This window comes from Lissotriton vulgaris, unplaced genomic scaffold, assembly GCF_964263255.1.
Source record: "Lissotriton vulgaris unplaced genomic scaffold, aLisVul1.2 SCAFFOLD_593, whole genome shotgun sequence".
NCBI classification, from domain to species: domain Eukaryota; kingdom Metazoa; phylum Chordata; class Amphibia; order Caudata; family Salamandridae; genus Lissotriton; species Lissotriton vulgaris.
In genome coordinates this window covers 935,721-950,050 of record NW_028249337.1, presented here as the reverse complement: position 1 = coordinate 950,050, position 14,330 = coordinate 935,721, and positions in this window count along the sequence as shown.

Sequence of the window (14,330 nt, the reverse complement as noted above, 5' to 3'; positions counted from 1 at the left end):
ATTCCAATGGAATTCTTTTATTTCCTAATTAGAACTTTCATTCCAAACATAGAATGTCATTTACAAAGTAGAACTCATTCTAAATTAGAGCTCAAATTTCATATTAGCAAGGCCTGAACATCACATAGTGGCGACATTGTTACACCACAGACACCTTCATTGCAAGTCTTGTTGTAGATTTGATTTTGCACAAAAACTAAATTTCTGATCTAACGGACATTGCAAACAATTTACACAAAACCACCTCATTTATATTAATTAGCTCTTTTCAGCTCCAGTAAGAACAGATGTTATATTTCATACCCTAATATAGCTCCAAGGAACATCGCACACTTTCTCTACATCAGCTCCCGCTGATTCATATGAACGAGCCTTATAAGGACATAACTCCAAATAATGAAGAATGCCTTATAAGTACATTACGACTTATAAGGACTGCAGCATTTTATGGACTAAACCTTTCACCCAAAGGTTAATATATGCAGCAGGGGTGTACAGAGTCAGTCTGCCACCAGACCCACGGTATATGTTATCTGTAAACAGCCTAGGTCCTGCATGACAGGGTACTAATGGAACTACACTACTCAGTCTAGATGATTCATATATATATATATATATATATATATATATATATATATATATATATATATATATATATATATATATATATCATCTAGCCTGCAGAAAACTAGCCTAGCAGAAAGCAGGAACAAAGCAGGAAATCCCACCAAGAAGTCCAGCAGGACAACAGAGCACAGTACACAGATTTAATTTGTGCACAAAAACAACCACGCGTTTCGGCAATGCCTTTCTCAAGTTGAGGAATTGCGCTCTGTCTCCTATAGAAATACATCTCTTGATTTATGAACATGAACAAAATACTATTGAGTTGGAACAAATACAAAAACAATAGACTGCAATTGCAAAAATGATTGTCTAATGTCCTCAAAACTTGTAAATAAAGCAATTTAAAATTTCCGAAGATGCAGAAAATTAGTGCAATAAAATCACATTTGAATCGCCAATGCAATTGTTCCACAGCGGGGAGGTGGGCTGGCAATTATTCATCATAGCGCTATCAAATGCACTACCTTTGAGTTGCCAGACATCAAAGGAGCGGAGGCTATGGCCTTCTGTCTTGCCATCCATGAATCCTTTTCCTTCTCTGGTGCTTTGATTTATCGTCCACCTGGCCCATCGACTGATTTTTTGGAAAACATTGGAGATGCGCTGAGCGAGCTTACACTCAGGTTCGCACACTGCACGGTGATGGGAGATCTCAATCTCCATCTAGATTCCCCCAAGGAACCAGGCACTAGTGGGTTTATGGATATTATCAATATACTTGGCCTTACTTTGTTAACGCTAGAACCCACTCACACAGCAGGCCATGTTTTTGATTGTATTTGTTCTAATGTTGATGGCCTGTTAGTTAAATCTCCACACATTTTAACCTGGTCAGACCATGAACGTATTCCATTTCATCTTTTGGTGAAACAGAAGGCCCCGGTGAAAAGTGCCAATTTAAACTCTGTCAGTCGTAAGCCGGACTGGATAACTGCCTTCTCGCGGCATGATCTTCTAGAGAAGCTGAGAGCTAGTAAACCTGTTCTAACAGGTCGCACTCTAACAGATAATTACCAATACTGTGAGTGGCTGGCAACATTTGGGTCATCCTTGGACATAAGGAAGGAGAAAAGAAATGTACGTTGTCCTACAAATAGAAAGAGTGCCCCATGGTTTTCATTAGCTTTAAAAACCGTGTTGTGCGCAGTAAGATCTTTGGAGCGTAGGTGGCGAAGGAATTATGAGGTGGCTGCCCGTGATTTATATAAATCTGCACGTAGGAATTACCATGCCGCTATTAAGCTGGCAAAAAAACATACTACTTAGAGGTTATCTCTTCTTCTGACAAGGGACAGAAAGAGATCTTTAAGATAGTCAAGAGTTTTACCAACCCCACTACACTACACGCTCGCCTGGTACTTCGCTGGCCAAGAAGGTCATCTGCCTCGGCGGCGCTTAAGATCTTACACTGGCTGCCCATCCACAAGCGTGTCCTATTTAAGGTCTTTGTTATCACCTTTAGAGCCTTTCAGTCACAAGGTCCGAGATATCTGTTGAATGGCTTTAAACGCTATGTGCCAGTACGCTCCTTGAGGTTTGTCAATCAAAATCTTCTGGTGATTCCCAGATTCAGATTGGCCACCAAAGGGGGGAAATCTCTCTTTGTACTAGGCTCAAGAGCTTGGAATAAATTGCCAGCTCAGCTTCGGCGTATAGTCAAGGAGAGCGAATTTAGGAAGTCTCTGAAGACATGGATCTTCTCACTCTCCGACGCGGCTTGCAGAGCATTAGTGTAAAGCTTGTAATGTGTGAAGTTGCCTTCTGTCCACCAACCTATTCCAGCGGGGTTGGGTGTTGAGCGCCAAGATGCTCCTTGGAGCGATAGTAGCGCTATATAAATGTGTGCTTACATTATATTACATTACATTACATTACATAAGCCTGTAATTAACGTGGAAGAAATACTACAAAGCCAATTGACGCGCTGGATACATTCCAAATTTAGAGCTCAATCGTGAATACGAATTAATAAAAATGAATAACATATAATTAAAGCAATCATAATCAGAACAGAAATCCAAAAGCGCCTCATGCTGTGTAAAATCGAACATCTCTGGCAACCTTAATGTACTGAAACAGATTTCTGCATATAACAGCTGGAAGGAAATATTATTACACAATAAGAGCATGGATTGAATTCTAGTACATGGATAGTTTTATGAGGCTAATTAATTGTATATCATAGACGCAATCAACACATGTCATATTCTACACAGAACAATTCCAGTGCCACGACGGGGTAATGTACCCCATTGTAATTCTGCATCTAAACTAAGAGCTATAAAAGGTAGTGTACCTTACTGTAAGGGCGACAATCTCAAATGTTGTAATTATGCATATGTCGGTGGTATGACATACAACGGAGTAGGCAATTCCTGTGTATGTGCGCCCCTCATCCCAAACAAGTGATAAAAATATATATACAAGCGGTATTCACTGGGTTAGAGTAGACAGTGGGAAGATTAATAACCACCGTAGGTCAAAAAGGGAAATTTGGATTATATCGACAACCCAGGATCAATATCCAAAAACTATAAGCACCTTACTCTAGAAGAAAAATCAACAAGCCAATAATATTTCAATTGTGGCAATAACAATACGTATATGCAGGTGCGATCCCTTCATGGGCCAACCACATGTCCCCAATATATATATATATTTATATTCCCTTGTTTAAAATCATCTTATTTTAATTTAATTCATGATTTGCTTTTATAATACAGATGCTATGACTAGGGCTTAATTAAAATCATCTTATTTTAATTTAATTCATGATTTGCTTTTATAATACAGAGGCTATGACTAGGGCTTAATTAAAATCATCTTATTTTAATTTAATTCATGATTTGCTTTTATAATACAGAGGCTATGACTAGGGCTCACAGGAAATAGACGATTATTCATTTATCTCATCTAGGAGAATTTATGGAGCACAGCAAAGAAGACAAGATGGAGTATGGAGAGTATTTGGAGAGACCATATGCTTAGGAGGATGGCTGTGAACACATTTGATAGTAACAACAAGAAATCTATTACAGAAAGAGGAAAGCGAGCTACCCTAAAAGATTGGCAAGGAGAGATTTAGGGCGAAAAACTAATTAGAAAACAATTACAAGTATGGAAAAGAAATGGAGTGCAAGGATAAAAAGGACATATACAAAGGGAAAGGAAATGTGAGGATCAGCCATCAAGGACGGAAAGTAGGAAAAAGTAAACTTGAGTAATAGGAAATGTAGGTTCTAAGATGTTCCAATATTGTTGTACGGCTTTATACTTCCTAGTAAAAACTGTGTGTATATTGGACAACATAAACATCAGGCTTGTGCCAGATTGATTCTATGCACACCCCCAGGATATGCTGGCTTTAATCCTGCCAGCCCACAGGGCACTATTGGTACCCCAAACCTAACCTGGTAGGAGATAGATTGTGCAACCTCAGGACATGATGACAAACCTGATTTCCCAAGGAATTATGGCAACAAATCTAGAGCTATTTGTTTGGACTCTCATGCATACCCAAAGTATTACACAACCTGCAGTTTCACAATACATTACAGCATTGCGATTTTTGAGTATAAAGTGTGTGCTGTAATGATCAATAAAAGGAAACTGAATAATGTAATTACCATTAGGAGAATAGCTAAAAAGATGAACAAGTCCACCATTGTGCTAAAACAGTGCTCCTACATAGTGCTCCGTAACATAGTCTTGCCTAGGGTGGGTGATCTGTGAAATCCCTGCTTGGTGGTCTAACTTTCCCATTCCCGCTGGGCAAGTGCCATCAGGCTGTCCATCTTGTGGACGTGTCGGAAAACAGAAAACAGCTGAGCAGGAATTCTGGCATACAGTGACCTTGCAGTGTCAGTGCTCCTCTGACCTAATTAAGGAAGTGGTTCTGCATGTATAATAAACAGCACCCATATGAACATGTTGAAAGCCCAGTCAGGTTGCAACCAATCGGCCCCAGAAGCATCCCCAGCAGTAATGAAGCTCAAGAGAATATCACAATGAAATCTCTCTTCAAGGAACTAGGAAAAAATAAAAGACTTGAGATAACTAAGTGGTGGGAACACTATTCATTGAATAAATACGCGGACGTGGGAAGAGTGCCGAGGGGCCTGAGGATTATGTTGGCACCCAGTTTCGATAAACCTAATCCCCTAATGCTAAAGGAATGAGGACAAACACCAGCATTAAAGCACGAAAGGGAATGGTACATCCGACCCTTCCGCAATTGGGACTCTGATAAATGTCATCAATGAGGAGTCTGTGAGCGTAGACTCTATATCACTCTCGAGTGGGTCAAGCAATGACTTGGAGTCAACAACACAATCTGGAATAATTCTCAATTTGGAGGAGGAATTGGCTTTTTTAGTCAAGGAAAGACTGGAATCCTTGAGACCACGACTAAAGAATCCAACAACAACCGCAGGAACAAAAAAAGGCGCGAGAGAAGAAACAAACGTATTAAAAAATCAACAACCAAAAAAGAAACAACAATCAACGTGGCAAAAGAAACGCAAGTATTTGACAAGTCTGTCATCAAACTATCGGAGATAACTTTATCTGCAGCAGAAAAACAACTGTTATCGCTGGGTATGAATTTCTGCCCTAAACAACCATTTAATTATGCAGCTACCCGGATAGATGTTTTTTGCTTTATAAGAAAGTTGAAACTTAAAAAATTCTTCTAGATCCAGAAATTGAAGGAATGTGGTGTGCCTGATTCTCGTCCTCAAGATGCCATGATAGAAGGTGAGTTTTATGAAACAACGGAGTCTGGTCCCGGGACGAGGGGGCAGCTGGACCGATATATCACAAGAAAAAAGAAGTTGCTGGCCCTCTCAATTATTTAGTCTCTAAACATCTTGAGACCACAGACAAAAAATGAATCATTTGTTTGTAAGGGTAAATTTATTTAGCCCTTTTTGAACTTATTTTCAAAATTGAACTATTTTAAAGGCGAGAAGAACACTTTACAACAATGTACAAGACACAGTAACACCTATTTACAACTACTATACAAATAACGTCTATACAGTTAAACAAACAATTATACACAAACTTCTTTATCAAAAAGCAAAAATTGGCGATTATTTCAAAATGCTGATTATTCTTTACAAGAGTATAAACCACTACAAAAAACCACAGACTGAAAGAAATGGCAACAAGAATTGAATTTTTGTTTAGCAATCAATTCAGAGATACTGAATAATCTCTTCAGGGACAGATAGTTTATAGTTGCCGCTTGCCGACGCGTTTCGAATCTGTAAAGAATCGCAGATTCTCCTCAGGGCTCTGTCATTGTGGTTGATCTATGTTAATAAAGGAAGTTTGTTTTAGAAAAAAGTAAAATGAGACTTGTTGACCCCCTATGGTCGCTAAGGGCTACCGGACTCATTACCTTCGCGAAAACGCGGTATGGTCTCGATGGTCCAATTGCTCATGCAGGTCTGTGCGCTGCAGATGTTCAATGTGGCAGAGGATGGGTTCTGCAAGAGATTAATTTATATGCTTTTTGCTTTTTTCTAAAACAAACTTCCTTTATTCACATAGATCAACCACAATGACAGAGCCCTGAGGAGAATCTGCGATTCTTTACAGATTCGAAACGCGTCGGCAAGCGGCAACTATAAACTATCTGTCCCTGAAGAGATTATTCAGTATCTCTGAATTGATTGCTAAACAAAAATTCAATTCTTGTTGCCATTTCTTTCAGTCTGTGGTTTTTTGTAGTGGTTTATACTCTTGTAAAGAATAATCAGCATTTTGAAATAATCGCCAATTTTTGCTTTTTGATAAAGAAGTTTGTGTATAATTGTTTGTTTAACTGTATAGACGTTATTTGTATAGTAGTTGTAAATAGGTGTTACTGTGTCTTGTACATTGTTGTAAAGTGTTCTTCTCGCCTTTAAAATAGTTCAATTTTGAAAATAAGTTCAAAAAGGGCTAAATAAATTTACCCTTACAAACAAATGATTCATTTTATGTCTGTGGTCTCAAAATGTTTAGAGACTTAGGGCCCGATGTAGGTAGCCCTTTACCGATCCGAAACGGCCGAAAATACCGATTTTCGGCCGTTTCCGATCGGTAAAGGGCTACCGAGATGTAGGGGCACATTTTCGGTAATTTTACCGAATCGGTATCATTACCGAATCGGTAAATTTACCGATTCGGTAATATGTACCGAATCGGTAAAATAATTACCGATTCGGTAATATTTACTGATTCGGTAAAATTACCGAAAATGCTATGTAGGTAGGCAATGTACCTTCTGCACATGGCTTACAGAATCGGTATTTTACCATGGAATACAAATCCATGGTAAAATACCGATTCCGGTGTGCATGCACATGTGTGCATGCACACCTATGTCATGTGACAGGCAGACCTGCCCTTAGGGCAGGTCTGCCTGCCACATGGCACCTGTGCCTGTTTTGGGGGTGCCAGAGGGTGTCAAAGTGACACCCCCTGCACCCTTGTGAATTCTTTAATTACCGATTCGGTAAATACCGAATCGGTAATACCTAATCATTCCTATGGGCTTCAAAGCCCATAGGAATGAATGGGCATTACCGATTCGGTATTTACCGAATCGGTAATTAAAGAATTGCTAAGGATTCGGTAACGAATCCAGATGTTGGGACCTACATACCATTTACCGATTTTGAAATACCGAATCGGTAGGATTCGGTATTTCAAAATCGGTAAATGGAATTTACCTACATCGGGCCCTAAATAATTGAGAGGGCCAGCAACTTCTTTTTTCTTATGATAGAAGGTGAGGGCGTCATAGCAGATGATGTATCCACCCTTTTAACGCTACATGATTTGCACGATGCAACAGACTCGCAGCCATGTGGCCCGGATGTGAATTTGAGCACACAGGCTAGGCTGAGTAAAATAAATCGGTTGCAAAAAGGAGCTGGACTAACCCCTTTCAAGAGCAAATCTACTTTTGTTCCACTGGCCACGAAGGATGCAATCGACACCTTTCACGACTTTGTTACCAATGAGATAAAGCAATTGTACAGGTCCACCAAAAATAGGGGCAGAAAGAAGTATGATCGACGGCAGGCAGAATATTCCACTCTAATGAACAAACTTTCCAAGAACACTGACATAGTGATTAAAACATCTGACAAAGGTGGTAATGTTGTCATTTGGCCTTAGAAAGATTATACCATTAAAGCTTACAGACAACTACAAGATATTCATTGCTCGGAGAAATCTAGCCATAAGGAGTATGAGAAAGCTAAAGATACCCTTTTGAAATTACTACACAAATGGCGCAGGGAGGGCCTGATCTCAATGGAGGATTTCAAACTCATGCACAATGAATTCCCTGTCCTCCCTGTGTTTTATTTGATCCCTAAAGTTCACAAATGTGTCATTCCTACGCCAGTACGACCTATTATTTCGGCCATAAAGAGTGCTAGTGAACATGTGGGACAATATATTGTTTTCTTTTTACAGGAGATGGTGCGCATGCTGCCCAGTTTTGTTAAAGATACAAGTGACTTCTTGAAAAAACTTGATGAATTGGAGTGGAATAATGATATGCTATTGATAAGTTTAGATTTAGAGTCTCTCTACGCGGGTATTGGACACACCAGTGGTTTGCAAGCCGTAGCATACTTTTTGAGCAAAAGGTCAGTTGAGCACTATGAGCATAATAAGGTTACTATTAGTCTCATAGATTGGTGTCTCAACCACAATTTTTTCCTGTTTGGTAAGGACGTGTGGAGACAGGTAAGGGGAGTGGCTATGGGATCCTGTTTCTCCCCCAGCTACGCGTGTTTATACGTGGGCTGGTGGGAGGAACAGGTCCTGAATACCCAGCACAAAGTGTGGATTCAAGAAAAAGTTGTGAAATATCTTCGATATAAAGACGATATTTTCATTCTGTGGCAGGGAGATGAGGATGAGGCAACTATGTTTGTCAATGAGATCAACGACAATTCCCTTAATCTTAAGTTCACGTCGAAAATCAGCAAACAGGAAATGGAGTTCCTTGATGTGAAGGTTTTTGTCAAGAATGGTAGACTAGAAACCACACTTTCTTTTCAGAAAGCCCACGGCGGGTAACACCACCCTGCATGCTGCCAGTCTCCATCCCAAACATACAATAAGGAGTATTCCGTTTGGGGAGATACTACAGCTAAAAAGAATATGTAGTTCACCCATTGAATTTGACAAATGTGTACTGGAAATGAAGGCTAGACTCAGGGAGCGGGGCTACTCTAACGCTTTATTGCAGCAGGCATTAACTAAGGCAGAGACGCGCCGTAGGGAGAGTCTTTTTCAGTCAGCTGCAGCTAGCAGTGAAGAGACAGAGAGTGTAGAAACACCTACTTTTGTCACCTATGACTGTCCTAGGCTAATCGCGTCCTTTAGTAACTAAGAAAATAAGATTAGATCAATTATGAAAAAGAATTGGCCTATTCTGCTAACTGATTCTCTACTAGGACTGCAGTTGCCTGACAAGCCATTAGTTACCTTTCGAAGGGCAAGAAACATGGGATCTCTGCTTGATACTAGTAGCCCAGAAACACGACAGACCAGTATATGGTTAAAGCCTGCCACAGGGTTTCGCAAGTGTTCCACCTGTAGGGCTTGCAAATTTGGAAGTAACAAAACACACTATCGAACGCCTTTCCAACAAAAAGATATTCCCATTTTTGGCAGCTTCAACTGGAAAACTGATTTTGCAGTATATGTTCTGACGTGCACCTGCGGCCTTAATTACATCGGCAGTACTAAATTGCAGGTGCACGTCAGGATCCTACAGCACCTCAGAGCCATCCTGCACAATGACCCCACCTACCCGGTGCACGCCATTTTAAGAAAAAACACAATAATGACGTGGCCTGCCTATCGTATTTTGTAGTAGGTGCTGTTCCAAAATTGCGTAGGGGTGGTAACAGGGAACAGAAGCTGAGGCACTTGGAGACTATCATGATCCTAGAATTCGATAGTAAATGGCCTAATGGTTTGAATAATTCTGAGGACATGTATACCTTCCTTTAGAACTCCATCTGTGTTTTGTACATGCGGTTCAGCTCTTGTGGCTACTAAGTGATGTCTGGATAGTATATGCCCTGCTTTTTGAGTTTGGCCCAGGCGGAACAATACTGGTGTTTAGGTTCCCTACCACCAAGTATTGTACTATCTGAAATTCCGGCCTTGGTGCACTTGATATTCTAGTTTCTGATTAAAATTCTATTTGGCAGTCAGGTTCCCTGTTGCCCCACTAAATAGCTTCATCATCTTGTTGTATATAATGAAATTCAGCTCTCTCTTCCTGATTTTATATGGCGTTCACACTTTTTATATATTGGATGTAATAGGGTGTTTTTAGAATTGTGACTTTATATGTGATTTTAACAATGAATTTATTTTTTTTCCTGGATTTTATATTGTCATCAACATTTTTAACACAGTTTCTATATCCCATCATCCTTCACGTGGCACTTTATTCTGAAAATTCTTTGCACTTTCGTATTTGCACAGCTACTTTTGCACAATTGGTTATGGAGTTACTTCTAATTATATATATATAAAAATGTTATGTGATGTTTACATTAGATCGCATATTTTTTTAAAAACTAAAAAAATGTTTTTTTGCACGTTATAATGTTTTTTACATTTCCCCTGAATTGCTAATTTAGTGTTTTGAAATACTGACGATGGTTAAAGTGTATTATTAACCATGGAGGGATGAGCAAGTAAAGGATTTATCCGGGAAGATTCTGGGCTTACCAGTTCGCTGTAGATATATACTCAGCAATGAGCATTTAAGCCGTTATGTGAAAGCTTATACGATTTAAAATCTTGAATTGTTTATCTTGCCACCTCCATTTTCTTCTACTGTTTTTGCATTTATGCACTCTATACATGGCAACTCATAAAGAACTACTAGTTTATTTACTATGTCTATGATCATGTGATCGCTGATGCCATTTGACTCAGGGGGCGTGTCTTTTGTACTCACAGCATATATAATAATTGTAAATTAAGTAACAATTTGCATGTGATCAAGGGCCCGCGAGCCCGAAACGCGTAAATTGCTGCTGTTGTTTTACCTGTGCCATTAAAGAACAACTGAGGCCAGATCCTGTGGTCCGTCTCCTTTCTATGCCTCGTCGATCATAGTGATTGGAGGTTGCTTGGGGAGTGTCTTTGTGCATATCTTGGTGTATATCAACATCATATTTATCAGTATGAAAATAGTGCCATGTGGTAGTGTTCTAAACGTAATTCCATCGCAAGTGATTGTTGCCCCATCGGATAACATGGGCTGGCATTGGGACATTACCTCTATGTCCAGCTCTATGATGGCCCAGCTGATTTCTTTCAAGTGTGTGCTTTTTTACTCCTTGACACACTGGTGGCGTTGTGGTGCAACCAGCGTCTACTTAGGTGACACTTCAGAAAGTGCCCACCTAATTTAATTAGTGTTCCCATGCCTTGGCTGAATTTTCGAAGCCTTGCTGCCCACACATAAGTCTGACCTCATGCTTGGAAGATGGTGTTGCTCCCGGAGGTCAGAGACAATGGACCTGTGTGAGCAGGACGTGACACCTCCGCCTACACATGATGACTAGTGAATTGAACTGTGTAGGAACTGGGGTCACCAGGTCCCCGGGGGGTAGCTTGGCCCGAGCGGGTAGGCACCCGAAGCTTAGGCGTAAAGTGACCTCACAGCACACACATCCACTGAGACAGGTAACACACACAATGACTGAGACCACACCAGTGAGATTGATTAAAACAATGTACTTTTATCTGGATTAAGGTCACGGCTGATAGACCATTCGGGGTGATCAGGTAATCAAGGTAGCTTTAACTCAATTCGCATTCCATTAAAAGAGTATACTTTTCATCATAATAAAGAGTAAATAACTGTAGGCCTGGCATCAGCCTTGCTCCTAGTCAGCACCTGTAAGAAAATACACGGTAATACCTTCTTTGTCAAAAATATATCGTATCACCCCCTGCAAGAAATTCACTAGTGGAAACCTCCATCAATATAGCATTTAGCAGGGGCAGATCTGGTGCATGAGGTCGCAATCAGCTTCTCAATAAATAAGCAGTATGAACATTACATCAGGCCAGGATAGACATTTCGATTAAAACTAGGCAACATCCTTAAATCAGAGTGAACCTCCTCTTACGGCAGGTATAAACATTTCCTTACTCAGGAGTAACATTATGTAAGGCAATCACCACACTCCTGGTAGTAGGGTCTAACAGTCGCCTTTAACCAACTACTTTCCCCAACCAGGGGTTAACTTGGACCAACTTAGGCCTCAAAGGTGTCTCTTGGGGCTCCGAGACAGTTCCAGTACTTGGGAAGGATTTCACAGGGCCAACGGGGCCCAACAACAGTATTCCCAGGGGAAGGGGCGAACTCGGGCCTCCTGTAGCCTTCAGGCCTCCTTGGCCCCTTGCGGCGATGTCCGCAGGCCTCGGGATGAGAGGGGCTGGCTGCAGGCACAGCAGGGCGGCACGGGCCCCGTGCTGATGGTAGGGCCGGCCCGAGGGTGTAACAGTTCGGAGGGGCTCTCAGGCTCTTCCGGAGCCCTCCGATGGTGAAGATGCTGGTTCCCGGGCCTGTTGTGATGTCAGCGGTGTGGGGGACCAATGGGAAGGATGACAAGGAAGGACCTGGCTCTCACGGCCAATAGGGGCGCAGATAATGGGGGTGCGCCAGCCAGGACTAATGGCTGTGCGGCGTTTGACAGGGCAGGATCCAGGACGACGCCCCCGTCACGTGATGGTGGAGACAGGCTACAGGGCCTAGCGCGGCCTTCTCCTCAAATCGCGGCCTGACTAAGATTTACGGCAGCCCTCTCCTGGCCCCCGGGGGCCACCGTGGGGGTGATGAGGTCAGCGCTTCTGGGCCGCAGAGGCCGCGAACGGCGCCTGAGCCTCTGGCGGGGCGGCAAAGGCCGCGGCGGTGAATGGTGCCACCAACGCTTCTCCTCAGCGCTTCAAAGCACAGAGCTAGCAAGGCTTCGCAGCGCTTCTCCTGGGGGCCCAGCGCTTGGGTGACACGCGCTATGGGGGCAGTCACACAGTTCTAGCAGGACAGGCAGTCTGAGTAATAGCGCTTCTCAGGTACAGCGCTTCAAGGCACAATAGCTTCCAGGACCTCAGCGCTTCTCAAGGGGGCACAGTAGGGGAGCGCTGGGTAGGCAGTGAAGGCAGGACAGCGCAGGGGCCACAGGTGCAAACAGAGGGGGCAGAGATGGCACAGCCCAGTACCTGGTTGATCCCCAGTAGTCCTGGTCAGTTCGGTTTCTTCTTGGCGCTTGGTGGTTCTGGCGCCCTTTTTATGGAAGCAGATTCTTGGTTGCTTGAATAAGGGGGGTTGAGTTGAAGGCTGCTAACAGGTTTCCTCAGCAGGTCACTGTAGGTGGCCCCTGGGTTCCCCTCCCGCCGGGCCAGATCAGTGGGCTAGTTCAGTGTTCCACACACAGCTTGGTGGGCAGCGCCTAAACGTCGTCACCCCCAGTGGTATAGGTTTCTGACTAGGCCCTACCGCCTAAGTCTCCTGCGTAGGGTCCCCCAGGTCAGTGATGCCCCAACTGACTGGAAAGTGTCTCTCCTTTTTCTTTTATAGTCCCAGGTCAGGTGACCACTCTCGGAGATGGCAGTTGGTGACCACTCCCCTATTGCGGAAGGTTCCAGGAGCTTCCTCACTCTAGCTATGGGCAGGGAAGGCAGGCTGGTATGGCAACAATGTTTAAGGGTTCCAGCCAGCTCCTGGCAACTAGGGTGCTACTATCAAGTCCACTCTGCAGTAGCAGGGGTCAGTGGCAGCCATGTTGGGGGAAGAGAGCACCTGCACCTTAGCACTGATTTTAATATTACACAGGACATCTCAACCTCACAGGGCCTATACAACTTTGTTACGATGGGGGGACATCCTGAATTAGGGGAGCGTAAAGCAAAACAATATCAGGGAAGAGGGCCAAGTCCAACAAACTGGCAATGCAGTGAGCCTCATAGGCTTCATTCATGACACTGGTCAATTTAACAGTCCCCAGCTCGAGGACAAACCCTTCCCCTGCCCCAGGCACTGTATTTCATGGGCAGACGGGAAATTCGCTATGCAGGAGGCATGCACCTCCACAAGGCTGACCCCACTTCCTTGGGTTGGCTGCTGAGGTGAACCGCTGAGGATGGTTCTGGCAATCTTGAATTTAGGCTGAAACAGGTTCTGACTAACTTTAGTGACATACAACATCAGGATGTTGTTACTACTGAGATGGATTAGCCACAGGACATGATTCCAAATGGCTATTAGACCTCACACCCACTAACATTCTCAAAATCTAGGATTTAAGGGGCACCCCAGACACCAGAACCTCAGGTTGATCATGATACCAAGAGACCCGTTACACAACATAGTAGGAGTCCAATAAGAGAGGTGCACCTGTGGTAGCCACCCTGTACTCGCTGGATTTCAACTTGGTCATGGCAAGAGTTTAGTTAGCAAAGGAATGTAAACCCCTCTACAAACCCCAGACATCACAAGAACTCCCTTGGTTTAGAGGATCTAGTCCCCTGCAGTTTGCAGGCACAAACTGCAAAGTCCACAACCTTAAAGTCTTGCACCCCAAGCCACCTGACATGGCTGCTCCAAGTCCTTGTGTAGGTGGATTCTGGGAACTGTTGTCCCAACCCTCAGTGGG